The 19,261-nt window shown below is 39.0% G+C and overlaps 1 protein-coding gene and 1 pseudogene across 3 annotated transcripts in view; one reads left to right on the plus strand and one right to left on the minus strand.

Annotated features, from left to right (window-relative positions):
• SBF2 (SET binding factor 2) overlaps positions 1–19,261 on the plus strand; it is a 468,206-nt gene that overhangs the window by 18,537 nt on the left and 430,408 nt on the right. The window lies entirely within an intron of this gene.
• LOC123387756 lies at positions 691–8,379 on the minus strand (annotated as a pseudogene).

Consider the following 19,261-nt stretch of genomic DNA (forward strand, 5'->3'; position numbering starts at 1 on the left):
ATTAGAATTCAACATAGGAAAAGAATAATATAGCGTATACAGAACTGTGGGAAGAAGGCATCTTTGTATTTGTACCTGTTTTCCACCCATGTTCTCAGCATTGACAAAACTTTGATGTTACCTAGAAACATGGTCATAACATTCACCCACAACTCAAAGTGCAGCTAAACAAGCGTCACATTTTCTGTTACCTTTAAAAGAAAAATAAGTTTTGTAGAACTATGTGTTCATATTTAATTAATGCTTTGTAATCTTTCCTGTTTGATTTTAATCTGAACAAATAATGATACCATTTTTATTACTCAGTAAGCATGAATGTTTGTTGAAGCAGTTTTTAAAAAACAGTAGTTCAAATCCCCAAACATCTAAATCCTGGACTGGTTTAATTTGTACAGTTAAACTGAAATAATGTTTTCTAAAAGCTCTCCTATCACTTTTTTTTTTTTTTTAAGATTTTATTTATTTATTTCACAGAGAGAGATCACAAGTAGGCAGAGAGGCAAGCAGAGAGAGAGGGGAGGAAGCAGGCTCCCTGCCAAGCAGAGAGCCTGATGTGGGGCTCGATCCCAGGACCCTGAGATCATGACCTGAGCTGAAGGCAGAGGCTTAACCCACTGAGCCACCCAGGCGCCCTCACTTTTTTTTTAATAAAAAAATTTTTTTATACAGTTACCCACCACTGGATTTGAGTTAGGCCTGACAGAGTGTATCTCTGCCTTCCTGATTTTTTAGGTTATCATTGTAGATTAACAGAACGGCTCCCAGGAAGGTGACATATTCTTGGAAGTTTACCAGTTGGTCCTTGTTCTGGTCCAGGTCCTTTATCACCTTTGCAGTGTCCACATTCTGCAGCTTCTGGCCAGTGGTGAGCTCTTTCTGGAGTAGCTCCTTTGGCTCCTTCTTGGTCAGAGTGTTCTTGTCCCTTCACTGCCTGAGTACTTGTGGAAGATGGCCACAAGGAGGTCAATGGCTTGATCCAGCAACAAGCCGTGGCTGGGTGCTGGGCTCAACAGGCAGCTAGGAGAACATTGGGGTGCTACACAGCAAGAGAGGGAACACAAGCAGGGAGAGTGGGAGAGGGAGAAGCAGGCTTCCTGCGGGCGGAGCAGGGAGCCTGATATGGGGCTTGATCCCAGGACCCCGGGATTGTAACCTGAGCTGAAAGCATATGTGTAACAACTGAGCCATCCAGGTGCCCCTAAATAAAATCTTAAAAAACAAAAAACAAGAAACCAAAGTTGTAATCGTCAACACAATATAGTACTGGCACAAACAAAGACAAGTAGATCAGGGACAGAACAGAGAACCCAGAGGTAGATAGACCCTGAACCCTATGGTCAAGAAATCTTCAACAGAGCAGGAAAGAATATCCAATGGAAAAAAGACAGTCTCTACAACAATGGTGTTGGGAAACTTGGACAGCCACATGCAGAAGAATGTAAGTGGATTATTTCCTTACATCAAACACAAAAATGGACTAAAAATGGATGAAAGACCTAAATGGGAGAAAGGAATCCATCAAAATCCTAGAGAACACAGGCAGCAACCTCTTTGACCTCGGCTATAGCAACTTCTTGCTAGACACATCTCCGAAGGCAAGGGGAACAAAGGCAAAAATGAACTATTGGAACTTCATCAAGATGAAAAATTTTTGCACAACAAAGGAAGCAACAGTCAACAAAACCAAAAGACAACCGACAGGATGGGAGAAGAAATTTGCAAATGACATATTAGGTAAAAGGTTAGTAGTATCCAAAATCTGTAAAAAAAACTTACCAAATTCAACACCCAAAGAACAAATAATTCAATCAATCAATGACAGAAGGCATGTATAGGCACTTCTCCAAAGAAGACATACAGATGGATAACAGACATATGAGAAAATTGTAGATGCATCAGAATTTTGAGCACCAGTTTTGGTTTTCTTTTTCAACATTCCTTTGACTATTCAAAGCCTTTTCTGGATCCATACCAATTTTAGGATTATTTGTTCCAGCTGTGAAAAAAGTTGATGGCATTTTGATAGGGATTGCATTGAATGTGTGGATTGCTATAGGGAGCATAGACATTTGAACAATATTTGTTCTTCTAATCCATGAGCATGGAACGTTTTTCTATTTCTTTGTGTCTTCCTCAATTTTTTAAATGAGTGTTCTGTAGTTTTCTGAGTACAAATCCTTTGCCTGTTTGGTTAGGTTTATTCCTAGGTCTCTTATGGCTTTGGAGACATGGGACAGATGAAATAGAGGAAGGGAGGGGAAAATAAAATAAAATGAAATCAGAGAGGGAGACAAATTATAAGAGACTCTTAAGTATAGGAAATAAACTAAGGGTTGCTGAAGGGAAAGTGAGGGTGGTGGGGTAAATGAGTGACTGGTATTAAGGAGGGCACTTGATGTAATGAGCACTGGGTGGTATATGCAATTGATAAATCATTAAACTGTCTCTGAAACTAGTAATACACCATGTTAATTTATTTTATCTTATTATAATTTTTAAAAAGGTTTAATTTATTTGACAGAGGGAGAAAGAGCACAAGTAAGCAGAGAGGCAGGCAGTGGGGGGGAAGCAGGCTCCCCACTGAGCAGGGAGCCCGACATGGGATTCAATCCCAGGACCCTGGGATCGAGACCTGAGCTGAAGGCAGTTGCTTAACCAACTGAGCCACCCAGGTGCCCCATGTTAATTGATTTTAAATAAAATAAAATAAAAAATAATAAAAATTGTAACACAATAATAGTGCAAGTTTTAATTTCTAGAAGTGGGATTGCTGGATCAAAGGATATGTTTATTTATATGGACATGTGCTAATTTTTTCTCCAACATCCTTTTCTTTGGGAGGCATGTCTTCTCTTTCTTTTAGTCCCAGGGAAAATGCTAGTCCTAGTTACTCCCACCCCCTATTTTAAACTGGGCTAATAAGAGCCATCTCTGGATCTTTTCTTTTGGAAGGAACAAGACATTCTCTTTCTACAAGGGTGACTAAGGTTGGAGATTGTGACTTAGTTGGGGTTTCTGGTGTGTATTTTCCGTACTGTGTTTAGAGAGTCTGGCTGAATATTGAATAAAGTCAGAGATAGCCAAAGCATGAGAGAGAGAGGCAGAGCTTGGAAACATCACTCAAATTTCTGGTTCCAGCCATTTTTGAATGCCAAAAGAACATTAAAAAAAAAAAAAAAAGTTGTGAGGTATATTGCTCAGTTCTCTTCCAGAAAGACTGTGTTACTTCATACTCCCATTTTCTTCAGAGGGATTTTAATTAGAAAAAAAATCGCTTAATAAGATTTATGGCTTAAGCAGCAACAGAGTAAACTGAATAGCTTCATGTGGGTGAAAATGCTAAGGAATTGGAGCAGAGATATCAGATATATGCCTAACTCAAATTATGTCTCTGAAAGTTAGAGATTGCTACTGGTCTTTGGCCTTTATATGTCCTAGGCCTTTATATGGCCCAAACATATTTAAAACCAGTAATTTAAGTTCTGAAAATTATATGCTCTTCCCTTTTGTATTTGTCTGATTTATCTAGACTGAGAGTTCCTTGAGGGCATGGCCCAAATAAATCCCAATATTCTTTGAATAGACAAATTTTTGAAACTGGAGAAAAAATCCTTTCAGCAGAGATACTTATATTGTTTTGTTTTTTCTTTTTAGAGATTTTTTTTAAATAGGTGTACTTTTTTTTCCAAAAGATTTTATTTGATAGAAGACACAGCAAGAGAGAGAACACAAGCAGGGGGAGTGGGAGAGGGAGAAGCAGGCCTTCCGCTGAGCAGGGAGCCCAATGTAAGGCTCCATCCCAGGACCTTGAAATCATGACCTGAGCCGAAGTCAGAGGCTTAACCCACTGAGCCACCTAGGTGCCCCAGATAGTTATGTTGTTTTAGCAGACTACTTTACCTAATCAGAGGTGACTAATTATTTAGTTGGCATTTATCAAATAGATAGATTTATAGAACTTTCTTTTTAGTGATTTCCCTAATAGACTGAGTTAGGAGTACAAATTTGTATCTTCCCATTTTCCATTGATAAGACCGTCAGAAGTAGATTACTTCTTTTCCCTTGATCCATTGTTTGTAGCTCTTTGTATATTTTATTAATTTACAAGGTCAGCACTATGATTTGAAAAAACAATGTGTTTGGGAACTTGACATCTCAATTTATTTTTTCCTTTAAGCCAATATGCTATCAATTCACTTTATTTAAAATATAGGCTTGAAAACTTGAAATTGAAGATTTTGGTTTAGAGAAAATAGTTGTTGTTTTTTTTTTTTAAGGAAATAACTAGTTTTGGGGTTCCTGGGTGGCTCAGTGGATTAAGCCTTTGCCTTAGGCTTAGGTTATGATCTCAGGGTCCTGGGATTGAGCCCTTCATGTGGCTCTCTGCTCAGCTTGGAGCCTGCCCCCTCCCCACCGACTCACCTGCTTTTGCCTACTTGTGATCTCTGTCAAATAAATAAATAAAATCTTTTTTAAAAAAAGAAAATAACTAGTTTTGAGGCAAGTTTTTTTAAAGATTTTATTTATTTATTTATTTTTAAGATCTTATTTATTTATTTGACAGGCAGAGATCACAAGCAGGCTGAGAGGCAGGCAGAGAGAGAGGAGGAAGCAGGCTCCCCGCTGAGCAGAGAGCCTGACACAGAGCTCGATCCCAGTACCCTGGGATCATGACCTGAGCCGAAGGCAGAGGCTTTAACCCACTAAGCCACCCGGGCGCCCAAGATTTTATTTATTTATTCGACAGACAGAGATCACAAGTAGGCAGAGAGGCAGGGAGAGAGAGAGGAGGAAGCAGGCTCTCTGCTGAACAGAGAGTCCAATGTGGGGCTCCATCCCAGGACCCTGGGATCACGACTTGAGCCAAAGGCAGAGGCTTAACCCACTGAGCCACCCAGGCACCCCGAGGCAAGTTTTTAAGTGAAAAAAATCTGTTTATACTTATTGACATCTGCTTGTAGGTAAAAATATGTGCTTCGTTTTTTCCAGCTTAAGCTAAGTCCAGCTACATTTAGAGAAAGAAATCAAGTGTCAGAACAAGCTTGGAAAATAATAGTATGAACATTAATTTGCAATGGAAAGTAGCAGTTGGGACTGGAGTGAATTTTACAAATGCTTTGTAATTGTCCCACGCGGTTGAATGGAATTTGAAAAGAATGCTACTTGTTTTTCTTTTGAGACAGATATTTTACCAAATAATTGTAGCCTGCATAAATCAGGATCCACACAGGACTAGATTAACAAAACTCATTTTTTAAAAAAAGAGTTTATTTATTTATTTGACAGAGATCACAAGTAGGCAGAGAGGCAGGGAGAGAGAGGAGGAAGCAGGCTCCCCGATGAGCAGAGAGCCTGATGTGGGGCTCAATCCCAGGACCCTGAGATCACGATCTGAGCCGAAGGCAGAGGCTTTAACCCATTGAGCCACCCAGGCGCCCCAAAACTCATTTTTTTTTTTTAAAGGAGGAACAAATTGAGAGGGAACAACAATAAAGATTAATTTATTTTTTTTAAGATTTTTTTATTTATTTGTCAGAGAGAGAGGGAGAGAGAGCGAACACAGGCAGACAGAATGGCAGACGGAGGCAGAGGGAGAAGCAGACTCCCTGCTGAGCAAGGAGCCTGATGTGGGACTCAATCCCAGGACGCTGGGATCATGACCTGAGCTGAAGGCAGCTGCTTAACCAACTGAGCCACCCAGGCGTCCCTAAAGATTGATTTAGATTGGTGAAAAACTGAAGGCTTTTAAAAATGCAAGTTAACTGTATTACTCTTCTTTGTCCCCCAAATTTTCTTTCACTGCTATTGTTCAGATTGTGTGTTTGAGAAATATGGTTGTAGAAGCATGAAGGATATTTGAAAACACTGTAACATTTCATAAAGTTACCACAATATAGTTCAGGAGATTATATGATAACATTATCTGGCCTTTTTAAATTGAAGGATGGGATAGATAGTTTCCATTAACATGGCTGTCATTTATCAAATACCATATGCCAAACTTTATTTATCATTAATTTCTCTCAACAAATACATAAGATAAGTGCAGTTACTGAGACTTGGAGACCTTAAGTAATTTGTTCAGGGTTATATAGCTGGGACTGGTGGCATCAGGTTCTGAATCCTGGTTTGTTTGTTTGTTTGTTTTTAAAGTGCATGGCTCATGTTCTTACATTGTGTGCAGTCCCCTGTTGAAGTTGGGGAATTCTCAGGTAAATATACTGTTTAGTTATTTGTTTATTTGAGGCTCTTATGGGCCAGGCATCATGCTACAGCAAAAAACAAGCCAGATACTGAAAGTTCTCTTTTACAGGTTCTTCCTTTTTTTTCCTTTCTTTCTTTCTTTTTTTTTTTTCTTCAAGAATTATGAGAAAGAGCACACAGGGAGGGGGAGAGGGAGAAGCACACTCTCCACTGAGCAGATAGCCCAATGCAAGTCTTGATTGCAGGACTCTGGGATCATGACCTGAGACAAAGACAGACACTTAACCCACTGAGCCACTCAGGCACCCTCTTTTACAGGTTCTATTAATAGGAGTAGAGCATTTAGAAAAAAAATCAGATCCTTCACCTTCAGAGAAAGATCAGCAGACTTTCATAAGTGAATTTTCAAATGGCTTCCTTTAAGCCAGTCAGTCAAATGTCTATTGAGTGAGTGGTCGGGTTGGGGTGTAGATGTTGGCCTTGTTCTTGAGGAATTTGTAATTTTATTATGCTTGATCAGTCTCACTAGCAGAGAAATGGAAAAATTACTTAAAAGACTCACATCTTTGGCATCTGGGTGGCTTAGTTGGTTAAGCATCTGCTTTTGGCTCAACTCATGATCCAAAGGTCCTGGGATCGATTGAGCCCCATGTTGGGTTCCCTGCTCATCCGGGGAGTGTGTTTCTCCCTCTGCTCCTCCCCCTGTACCTTCTCTCACTCTCTCTCTCTCTCAAATAAATAAATAAAATCTAAAAAAAAAAAAAAAAAGGCTCACATCCTTATCAGTATGAAACCTACTAAATTTGTAATCATTAGGATTTTTGGACAGCCTTCAGACATCAAGAGGATACTAGCAAGGGTATGTAGGTGGGGACTAGGACGTGGAACTGCCTACAGAAAAAAAACATCCACCTAAGTCTTAGAGGAGTTGGAAATTCAGCATTGCTGAGTAAATATCCTTTGCTCTTCCAAATCTTTTCACCTTGGTCATTCACTCATATCAGAAGCTTGCCACATTTTTCCTTTTCTCCTTCATTTTCACTTAAAAGTATTTTATTTTTCTTAAGTTTTTCTCACATTCCTCTTTTTCTTTCTGTTTCTACTGTCACTGCCATGGTTCGGGTCCTTTTCCATTGCTATAAAGAGCACTCTGTTTTGATAGACGTTTGACTGCCTTTAGTAGAGATCTAATAACATAAATGTTCTCAACAATATAGAAATTTGGGACTCCTGGGTAGTTCAGTCATTAAGTGTCCATCTTCGGCTCAGGTCATGATCCCAGAGTCCTGGGATCAAGCTGGCATTGGGCTTTTTGTAGGCAGGAAGCCTGTTTCTCCTTCTCCCACTCCCCCTGCTTGTGTTCCTGCTCTCAGCTCTCTCTCTCTCTGTCAAATAAAAAAATCTTAAAACAATAAAAAAACCCCAATATGGAAATTTATTTCTCTTTCACGTAAAGTCCTGGGTCTAGACTGTTTTGGGTTTGTATAGGCTGCTTCCAGCTTTATATTTAACATCTTAACCCTGTCACATCTGTGTGCTGAGTAAGAGGATGGACGAAGTGGAGAAGAGGGATGACTCCTTCCCTTTAGGCCCACATCACCTTGTTTGGTTGAAAGTTAGTTGACAGGATACTGAGAAATGTGATCCGTATCCCTACTTAAAACTGGGGCTTCTGTCAACCGCCACCATCACCACCACCACCATTATCATTGTAGCTATTAGGAGGTAGCTAGTGATCTGCTATAGGAATATACTTATTTCTTTTTTTTGGTTAAATTCTTCTCTGTCTAGTTCCATACTGCTACCAGAGTAATTTTTATTTTTTGGGGGGGGGGTGCAAAAAGGTGCTTTTATTATAGCACGGGACACAAGACCCATGGGCAAAAATTGCCAAACTGTGATTACGAGGAGAGATTGATTATATACTTTTAAATTGTTTATAGGGGTAGGGTAGAGATAAAGGAAGTTTCTAAAGGGATTTTCATATGTTAAAGAAGACTTAAAATCCTGGAGATAAAACAAGAGTAATTTTTTTTCTTCAATAAAATGGTCGTGTCACTGTGTTTAATTTTTCAGTAGTTTGGCTTCAAATTCATACCTAGGATGCCTTATGGTATTTGAAGTGTCATTGGCAGAGGACATCTGAAATCTGCTTTACCTGTATCCTGCAGTCATGGTGTCCTGCATGACAGGGCCATACTCTCTACCAATGATTGGCGTCTCCTGGTCCTCTAAGGCCTCAGTGCTCTGTCATTGACTGAGACATCCTAGTTACCACTATCCCAGGCTTACAGAAGATACATTGATTTGTATAGTCACACTTTAGTAGGTGGTTAAGAAATTCAAACTCAGGTTGTCTGACTCGAGAATTTATGCTCAGGTGTGACCAGCCAGTTACATTACCTCATGCATATCCTCACTGAAAAAGTACAAAATAGAAGAGGACACAATTTGAGAAATTAGAGATGAGATAACAGTAACAATAATAGTAATGGTAGTCTCTGCTTCCTAAGATTGTTGAAGATTACATGAACTCATAAATAGGGTCTTCTGCCTAGCAGAAAAAGTACCTTAAAGTGGCATTTGTTATTTTTATATTGATGTGTTTTACCTAGATGTATGTAATATTTAGGCGTATTTCACAAAATTTCAGTTGGATATGGTTTTTATTGAGTTCCCTGGATCTTCTCATATTAATTGTCCTGGGATACGGGTAGTTTAACATTTAAAAAACAGATACTTGGGGTGCCTGCGTGGCTCCATTGTTAAGCGTCTGCTCAGGTCATGATCCCAGGGTTCTGGGAAGGAGCCCTGCATCCGCTCCCTGCTCAGCCAGAAGCCTACTTCTCCCTCTCCCCCTCCCCCTGCTTGTGTTCCCTCTCTTGCTGTATCTCTCTCTGTCAAATAAATAAATAAAATCTTAAAAAAAAAAAAGATGCTTTTTGTGCTGATTATTTTGCTGACTTTTGTACTTGACTATAATGCTCTTCTAGAAAGGAACTGTATCCTACTCATTTTTCTTTTTCTTCCTTCCTTCCTTCCTTTTTTTTTTTTAAAGATTTTATTTATTTATTTGACAGAGAGAGTTCACAGTAGACAGAGAGGCAGGCAGAGAGAGAGAGAGGGAAGTAGGCTCCCTGCTGAGCAGAGATCCTGATGCGGGACTCGATCCCAGAATCCTGAGATCATGACCTGAGCCGAAGGCAGCAGCTTAACCCACTGAGCCACCCAGGCACCCCTCCTTCCTTTCTTTTTAAAAATTCCTGGTCCCTAGTAAAATACCTGGCACATAAAAAACACCCTATTAAATATTGTGAAGTGCATTTTGAATGAACAATTTACTTATGTCAGATGGTAGCCAGGATGCCATCCTTTTCCTCCCCCCACCCCCCGCAACAGGTACTTTCCCTAAAATGAGAACTCCTAGTATAAAGATCAGATCTTTAAACACTAAATCATTTATTCTTGGGGCACTTGGATGGCTCAGTGGGTCAAGCCTCTGCCTTCAGCTTGGGTCATGGTCTCGGGGTCCTGGGTTGGAGCTCCATATCAGGCTCTCTGCTCAGTGGGGAGCCTGGTCCCCCCTCCCCCCGCCTGCCTCTCTGCCTACTTGTGATCTCTCTCTCTGTCAAATAAATAAATAAAATCTTTAAAAGAAAATTAAAAAAATCATTTATTCTCATTTTTTTTTCCTGATAAGCTTAGTTTTCCTGAAGTACTTTGATTATTAGGGTTATAAATGAGGAAGACTGAGTCACTATATAAATTATTGATGGGAGTAGGGGGGAAGATCATGGCTGCTGGCTATTCCTTTCTCATTATAAGTACCCTGGAGCCATGAAGAGGTTAGTATGGCTGTAGAACCATCTTTGAATTTAACTATGTTAAGTGTTAAAGTCTCCAAGCTGTCTGCTATTTCCAAATGTCCCATACTAGACTTTACCTAAGGTGGAAGCACAGTCATATAAACATCTTGAATTATCTTACAGTGTTATTTTTTAATATTATCTTTATAAATCATGAATTTTGGGGTAGTTATCAGGTTGTTGTTTAAGACTTAATTGGGTAATTTTTCTGAAGTAGTGGTTGAGTTGTATTATTTTTGAATGTTAAATACTTCCTTGGTTTTTAGGGATAATAGATGTTCAAGTATTCCCTTACTTTTCCCATGAGGATTTTTTAATATGTTGAATGTGTTCCAGATATTTTAATTTCAGCCAGGATAAAATTTCCATTTGATATGTCATATTCTTCTTTTTAATATCGTCAATATAGTTTAACAAAATTAAAGCTAAAAATGATACATCAATAGGTGCAAAAAAAAAAAAGCATTTGACAAAACTCAACATCCGTTTATGATAAAAACTCTCAACAAAGTGGGTATAGAGAAATTGTACTTCAGTATACTGAAGGCCATTTATGACAAACCCAGAGCTAACATGCTCAACGGTGAAACCTTGGGGTGTTTGTCTGGCTCAGTTGGTAGAGCATGTGACTCTTGATCTTGGGGTTGGGAGTTAAAGCCCCATGTTGGGAGTAGAGCTTATATTAGAAAACAAAACAAAGCTGAAAGCTTTTCCTCTAAGATCAGGAACAAGACAAGGATGCCACTTTTTTTTTTTTTTTTAAGGATGCCACTTTTATTCAGCATAATATTAGAAGCCCTAGCCACAGCAATAAGGCAAACAAAAGAAATAAAAGGCATTGAAATGAGAAAGTAAGGGGTAAAACTTTCAGTATTTGTAGATAACATGATACTATTCATAGAAAATCCTAAAGTCTCTGTCAGAAATCTGTTAGAACTAATAAATGAATTTAGTAAAGTTGCAGGATGCAAAATCAATATACAGAAGTTTATTGCATTTCCATACACTAATGAACTATCAGAAAGGAAAAAATAAGAAAGCAGTCCCATTTACAATTGCATCAAAAAGAATAAAATACCTAGGAATAAATTTAACCAAGGAGGTAAAACACCTGTACACTGTAAGCTGTAATACATTCATGAAAGAAAATGAAGACACAAATACATGGAAAGATATTTTGTACTCAGAGTTAATATTGTTAAAACTGTCCATACTACCTAAAACCATCTATAGATTCAGTACAATTTTTAAAAAAGATTTTATTTATTGGACAGAGAGAGAGAGAGAGAGAGCGCACACGCGCGATCGAGCACATAAGCAGGGGGAGCAGCAGGCAGAGGGAGAGGGAGAAGCAGGCCCCCATCAGGGTAGGAAGGTTTGATCCCAGGGCTTGATCCCAGGACCCCAGGATCATGACCTGAGTCGAAGATAGAGACTTAACTGACTGAGCCACCCAGGGGCCCCTCAATGACTTTTTATCAATATTTCAGTGGCATTTTTCACAGAACTAGAACAAATAATTCTAAAATTTGTACAGAACCATAAAAGATGCCAAATAGCCAACACAGTCTTGAGAAAGAACAAAACCAGATGTATCACATTCCTTGATTTCAAACTCTGCTACAAAGCTGTAGTAATCAAACAGTATGGTATTGGCATTGTAAATAGACATGTAGATCATTGGAACAGAACTGAGAGCCCAGAAATGAAACTAACACATAATTGATTTATAACAAGGGAACCAAGAATGCACACACACTCTTGCCTGTTTTCCCTCTCTTGCTGTGTCTCTCTCTGTCAAATAAATAAATAAAATCCTTAAAAAGAAAGAAAGAAAGAAAGAAGTGCTTGAGAGGATATGGAAAAAAGGGAAGCTTTGTACACTGTTGGTGGGAAACAGTATGGAAATTCCTCAGAAAATTAAGAACAGTCTACCATATAATTCACCTATTACACTTCTGGCTATTTAAGGAATATGAAAACACTAATTCAGAAAGACAAATGCACCCCTGTGTTCATTGCAGCCTTATCTACAGTAGCCAAGATGTGGAAACAACCTAAGTGTCTATCAGTGGATGAATGGATAAAGAAAATGTGGAGTACATAGAATGGAATATTATTCAGCCATAAAAAGGGAAATCTTGCCATTGTGACAAAATGGATGAACCTAAATGAATTAAGTTAGATAGAGAAAGACAAACATAATATGATCTCATTAGTATGTAGAATCTTAGAAAACAGAATGGACAAACAAAGCAATATAGAACCTCCTAGATACAGAGAATAGACTGATGGTTACTAGAGAATAGACTGAGGGAGTTGGGAGGTACGCAAAATAGATGAAGAGGTCAGTTTTGTGGTGGTGGTTGGTAATTAGATTTTTGGTGGTGATCACTTTGTAGTATATATAGATGTAAAACTGTAGTAAAGTTAGGGTGCCTGGATGGCTTACTTGGTTAGGCATCCAACTCTTGACTTTGGCAGGGATTGTAAACTCAGGGTGTTGAGATTGAGCCCTGTGCTGGGTGTGGAGCTTACTTGGGATTCCTACTCTCTTTGTCTGCTTCTACCCCACCCTGCCCCTCCCTCTCTGCCTGTCTGCCTGCCTGCCTGCCAGCCTGCCTTCCTCAGAGAGAAAGAATGCAAGCAAGGGGAGTGGCAGGCAGAGGGAGAAGCAGGCTCCCAACTGAGCAAGGAGCCTGATGTGGGACTTGATCCCAGGACTCTAGGATCATGGCTCAAGCTGAAGGCAGATGCTTAACCAACTGAGCCACTTAGGCGTCCCTCCCCTCCTTCTCTTAAAAAAAAAAAAAAATTTGTGTGTGTGTTATTTTGTACCCCTGAAACTTACATAGTGTTATATACTAGTGTTACTTCAATTAAAAAAAAAAAAAAACTTTTATGAGAAAGAACATGCAGTGTTCTTTGGCCTAACTAATTTCTAGAGATAAGCTAATTTTTAAATTGTGTACTTTAGAAAACCTGAATTCTGTAGAAATTAAATGAATGAATAAAATGAACATTATTTGTTATTTATATAGAGCATGTAACCTGATAAACAGAGGCAGAGATATGTATGCTAAACTTTGCACACATGCCTGCATGTATGTATATGTACTCTATTAAAGTATGAATCTGTGACATATGTATAAACAAAGTTCATAATTTACTCCATTAGAAGTTATTGCATTTCTTAATAGTAATTGACATTTTAGTAGTTTGAATTAATCATAGTTACCATTAATGTTTCAAGAGTATAAGAATCAATGGATAAAGAAGACGTGATACACACACACACACACACACACACGTATACAATGGAATATTATGCAGCCATCAGAAAATGAAATCTTGCCATTTGCAATGGTGTGGATAGAACTAGAGGGTATTATGCTAAGCAAAATAAGTCAACCAGAGAAAGGCAATTATCATATGATCTCACAAATATGAGAGATTTGAGGAATAAGACAGAGGCTTATAGGGGAAGGGAGCGAAAAACGAAACAAGATGAAACCAGAGAGGGAGACAAACCATAAGAGACTCTTAATCTCAGGAAACAAACTGAGGGTTGCTGGAGGGAAGGAGAGTGGAAGAAACGGAGTGGCTGGGTGATGGACATTAGGGAGGGTATGTGCTATGGTGAGTGCTATGAATTGTGTAAGACTGATGAATCCCCCCTGAAACAAATAATACATTTTTATGTATTTATTTATTTGACAAGATCACAAATAGGCAGGTGGGTGGGTGGGTGGGGGGAGCAGGCTCCCTGATAAGCAGAGAGCCTGATGCAGGGCTTGATCCCAGGACACTGAGATAATGACCTGAGCTGAAGGCAGAGGCTTAATCCACTGAACCACCCAGGTGCTCCTGAAACAAATAATAATTTATATGTTAATAAGAAAAAAGAGTATAAAGATCATTCTTTTATTCATTCATGCAGGACAGTGGGGGCAGCCCCTCTAAATAGAAGTAAGTAATAGTTTCTTTCAGAGTTATGTGATGATAGGTCAGATAAATTAAAAAAAAACTTGTTTGAGTATTTATTTGCTATATCTGATATTTCTAGCTTCATGTCTTTTGGGGATAAAAATGTGGAGGGGTACCTTGGTGGCTTAGTTAAGTATCTGACTCTTTTTTTTTTTTTAAGATTTTATTTATTTATTTGACAGAGAGAAATCACAAGTAGATGGAGAGGCAGGCAGAGAGAGAGAGAGAGGGGGAAGCAGGCTCCCTGCTGAGCAGAGAGCCCGATGCGGGACTCGATCCCAGGACCCTGAGATCATGACCTGAGCCGAAGGCAGCGGCTTAACCCACTGAGCCACCCAGGCGCCCCTAAGTATCTGACTCTTAATTTTGGCTTGTCATGATCTCAAGGTTGTGAGATCGAGCCTCATGTGGGGCTCAGTGCTGGGCATGGAGCCTGCTTAAGATTCTTTCTCCCAAGGGGAACCCTCCTACACTGTTGGTCGGAATGCAGGCAGTCTAGAACACAGTATGGAGGTTCCTCAAAAGTTGAAAATAGAGCTACCCTATGACCCAGCAATTGCATTCCTGGGTATTTACCCCAAAGATACAAATATCGTGATCCGAAGGAACACTTGCACCCCAGTGTTTATAGCAGCAGTGTCCACAATAGCCAAGCTATGGGAAAAGCCCAGATATCCATCAACAGATATATGGATAAAGATGTGGTATAGATCTACAATGGAGTATTACACAGCCATCAAAAATTAAAATCTTGCAGTGTGGATGGAGCTAGAAGGTATTATGCTAAGCAAAATAAGTCATTCAGAGAAAGGCAGTTATATGGTCTCAGTGATATGCAGAATTTAGGAAACAAGGCAGAGGATCATAGGGGAAGAGAGGAAATAATGAAGCAAGATGAAACCATAGAGGGAGACAAAACTCTTAATCATAGGAAACAGGGTTGCTGGGGGTGGGAAGGGGGATGTGGTGGCTGGGTAATGGACATTGGGGAGGGTATATGTGGTGGTGAGTGCTGGGTGTTGTGTAAGACTGATGAATCACAAACCCATACCCCTGAAACAAATAATACATTATATGTTAATTAAAAAAACAAAATATTACTGTTCAGTGTTACCAAGAAAAAGATTTTCTCCCTCTGTCCCTTCTGCCACCTTCCCCCCTCTGAAAAAAAATCTAGAATCATTAAAATCACTATAAAATATGAATGATATATGTGCTTATTTCCTTTTGTCCCTATCTAAATGTTGATTTTTTAAAAAAAGATTTTATGTATTTATTTGGCAGAGATCACAAGTAGGCAGAGAGGCAGGCGGGGGGGGGGGGATCAGGCTCCCTGCTGAGCAGAGAGCCTGCTGCGGGGGCGGGGGTGTGTGGGATGTGGGGGTGTGGGGGGGCTCGATCCCAGGAGCCAGAGATCAGGACCTGAGCTGAAGGCAGAGGCTTAACGCACTGAGCCACCCAGGTGCTCCTGAAACAAATAATACATTTATATGTTAATAAGAAAAAAGAGTATAAAAATCATTCTTTTATTCATTCATGCAGGACAGTGAGGGCAGCCCCTCTAAATAGAAATAAATAATAATTTCTTTCAGAGTTATGTGATGATTTCTTTCAGAGTTATGTGATGATAGGTCAGATAAATTAAAAAAAACATTCTTTTGGGCGCCTGGGTGGCTCAGTGGGTTAAGCCGCTGCCTTCGGCTCAGGTCATGATCTCAGGATTCTGGGATCGAGTCCCGCATCGGGCTCTCTGCTCAGCAGGGAGCCTGCTTCCTCCTCTCTCTCTCTCTCTCTCTCTGCCTGCCTCTCTGCCTACTTGTGATCTCTCTCTCTGTCAAATAAATAAATAAATAATCTTTAAAAAAAAAAAAAAAATTCTTTTGACCTTTTTTCTTTTGATGTAAAATTTATGTATAATGAGATATACATCTTAAAGTTTACATTTTTAGAAATTTTATACACTGTATAACCCAATTCCTTATCAAGATACAGTATAGTACCATTTTCTTAAAGTTTTCCTTTATGCCTGTTTCCAGTCCATTCTTGCCTCTGTCCTCCCAGGGGCTGTCACTGTCACTCTTTTTTCCCCCTGAATAATCAATTTATCAATAAGTTATTATTATTAAATAATAATATCTTATATTATTATAATAAATTAATATAACAACATAGTAATATATAATATATTATAACATATAATAATATTATATAATAATATAATAAATTAATATAATAAATTATATCAATAATATTTATTATTATTTAATAATAATTATTATTATTTACACCCACCAGGATGCCTGGGTGGCTCAGGCGTTAAGCCGCTGCCTTTGACTCAGGTCATGATCCTAGCGTCCTGGGATCGAGTCCCGCAGCAGGCTCCTTGCTCAGCAGGGAGCCTCCTTCTCCCTCTGCCTCTGCCTTCCACTCCGTCTGCCTATGCTCACTCTCTCTGACAAATAAATAAATAAAATCTTTAAAAACAAAAAAACAGGGCGCCTGGGTGGCTCATTGGGTTAAGCCGCTGCCTTCGGCTCAGGTCATGATCTCAGGGTCCTGGGATCGAGTCCCGCATCGGGCTCTCTGCTCAGCAGGGAGCCTGCTACCCTCTCTCTCTCTCTCTCTGCCTGCCTCTCCATCTACTTGTGATTTCTCTCTGTCAAATAAATAAATAAAATCTTAAAAATAAAATAAAATAAAATAAAAACAAAAAAACAAACGTATTTACCATTCTCAGAAATTTTAGTTCCTTATTTTAACCAAGTGTTTTTGTTCTATATACAGTTCATCAGTGTTGGTGGTTAGCTTTATTTTTCTCAAGTCTTTCGAAGGATGTGGTAAAATAAACTTAACCAGTATAACTTTATTTTTTGCTCACTATAGCTATTACTTCCTTATGTAGTTGGTCTCCAGGACTATTATTTTTAAAAAATCCATTACATTTGGTTAAAAATCATGACAGGTTTGACTTTTATGTTACCTAGATTAATACATTGGGAAAAATATTAAACAGTTATGCTAAAATTATTTTGATCCCTTACTGTCACTCTTTATTTTTTTTCCATCATGGATTAATTTTGTCCATTCCAGAACTTCATATAAGTGGAATCATATAGCATATACTCTTTTATGTAATTCTTTCACTCAGTATGTTTTTGAGATGTATCCAACTTGTTATTTCTACAATAAGTTTCTTCTATTTTTTTTTAAAGATTTTTTATTTATTTGACAGAGAGAGATCACAAGTAGGCAGAGAGGCAGGCAGAGAGAGAGAGAGAGGAGGAAGCAGGCTCCCCGCTGAGCAGAGAGCCCGATGCAGGACTCGATCCCAGGACCCCAAGATCACGACCCGAGCCAAAGGCAGCGGCTCAACCCACTGAGCCACCCAGGCGCCCCAGTTTCTTCTATTTTTTGCCGTAATATACAACAGTTTAACCCTTTTGTTGATGGATACTTGTACTATTTCCAGTTCTTGGTTATAATGAATAAAACTGCTATGAATATTCTTGAGTCCTTTGTGAAAATACATTTTCGTTTCTCTTTGGTAGTAAGTATTTAGCAGTTGAATTCCAAGTCATAGGTGGGTATATGCTTAATCTTATAAAAAACTGCCACATCTTTTCCCAAAAGAATTGTAGCATTTTACTCCCCTACCAACATTGTATGAGAATTGCAGTGATTCTGCAATCTCATTAGTATTTGTAAAGTGATCTAACTAATTTCTTTGCTAAAACGCCTGGGTGGCTCAGTGGGTTAATTGTAATTTGTAATTTTTAGTTTTGCCATTCTGTGATATGTGTTTTTTCTTTTTTTCTTTTTTTTTTTATTTACTTGTCAGAGGGAGAGCCCAAGGAGGGAGAGGGGCAGACAGAGGGAGAAGCAGGCTCTCTGCTGAGTAGGGAGCCTGATGTGGGGCTTGATCTTGTGACCCTGGGATCAGAACTGGAGCTGAAGGCAAGACACTTAACTGACTGAGCCACCCAGGTGTCCCTGTAATATGTGTTCTAATATATCACTGTGGTTTTAATTTCTAGATTTCTCCAGTGATAGATAACATTGGTTATTCTTGTGCTTATTGGTAAAGTGTTTGTTCAAATCATTTACCCATGTGAACATTGGATTGTCATTTTGTTATTGACTTGTTACTTTATATGTGGTGGTACTCTAATATTAGTTTTTTCTTCCCATACCAGAGTGTGCCCTTAGTGGACACAGATTCAATTACCTGTAAAAGATCATTAGTCTTATTAAAATAAAAATAATGTAGACTTTTAATGTTATTAACATATTGTGGGTAGTGAGGGTAAATTATGAAAGAAATTGAAATATTTTGATTTGATTATTATTTTAAAAAGATTCTTTATGGGGCGCCTGGGTGGCTCAGTGGGTTAAGCCTCTGCCTTTGGCTCGGGTCATGATCTCAGGGTCCTGGGATCGAGCCCCTCATCTTGCTCTCTGCTCAGCGGGGAGACTGCTTCCCCTCCCCCTCTGCCTGCTTGTGATCTCTCTCTCTGTCAAATAAATAAAATCTTAAAAAAAAAAAAAGATTATTTATTTATTTATTTTTAAAGTGTTTTTAAAAAATGTATTTGACAGAGAGAGACACAGTGAGAGAGGGAACACAACCAAGGGGAGTGGGAGAGGGAGAAGCCTAAGGCTTCCTGCTGACCAGGGAGCCTGAAGCAGGGCTCACTCCCAGGGCTCTGCGATCACAACCAGAGCCAAAGGCAGATGCTTAAAGACTGAGGCACCCAGGTGCCCCTTGATGTGATTTTTAAAGTGATCTAACTAATTTCTTTGCTATGGAACTTGAGAACCCAAAGTATCCAAATCAGAGGAGAATGATACAGATATATCTTAAAATAAGTATGAACTGGGGTGCCTAGGTGGCACAGTGAAGTGTCTGCCTTTTGGTTTCTGCTTAGGTTTTGATCTCAGGGTTGTGAGATTTCATATCACATCGGGCCCCTGTGCTCAGTGCAGAGTCTGCTTAAGATTTTCTCTCTTTTTCAGATGAATAACAATTTATTTAAATCTTTAAAAAAACAACAACTATGAGTTATTCTTAGGAAGTAAATAACTATTTGAATATATGAAGTTTATCTAATATGGTCCAGGCATTATTGGGGTTAAAAACACAGTGAATGGTAATGAGATCACTTGTTTTTGGATTTGAAGTTGCTTGTTATTAAAAGTCCTCAGTA

This window comes from Mustela putorius, unplaced genomic scaffold (genome assembly GCF_011764305.1).
Source record: "Mustela putorius furo isolate JIRA1106 unplaced genomic scaffold, ASM1176430v1.1 tig00003859_pilon_pilon_pilon, whole genome shotgun sequence".
NCBI classification, from domain to species: Eukaryota; Metazoa; Chordata; class Mammalia; order Carnivora; family Mustelidae; genus Mustela; species Mustela putorius.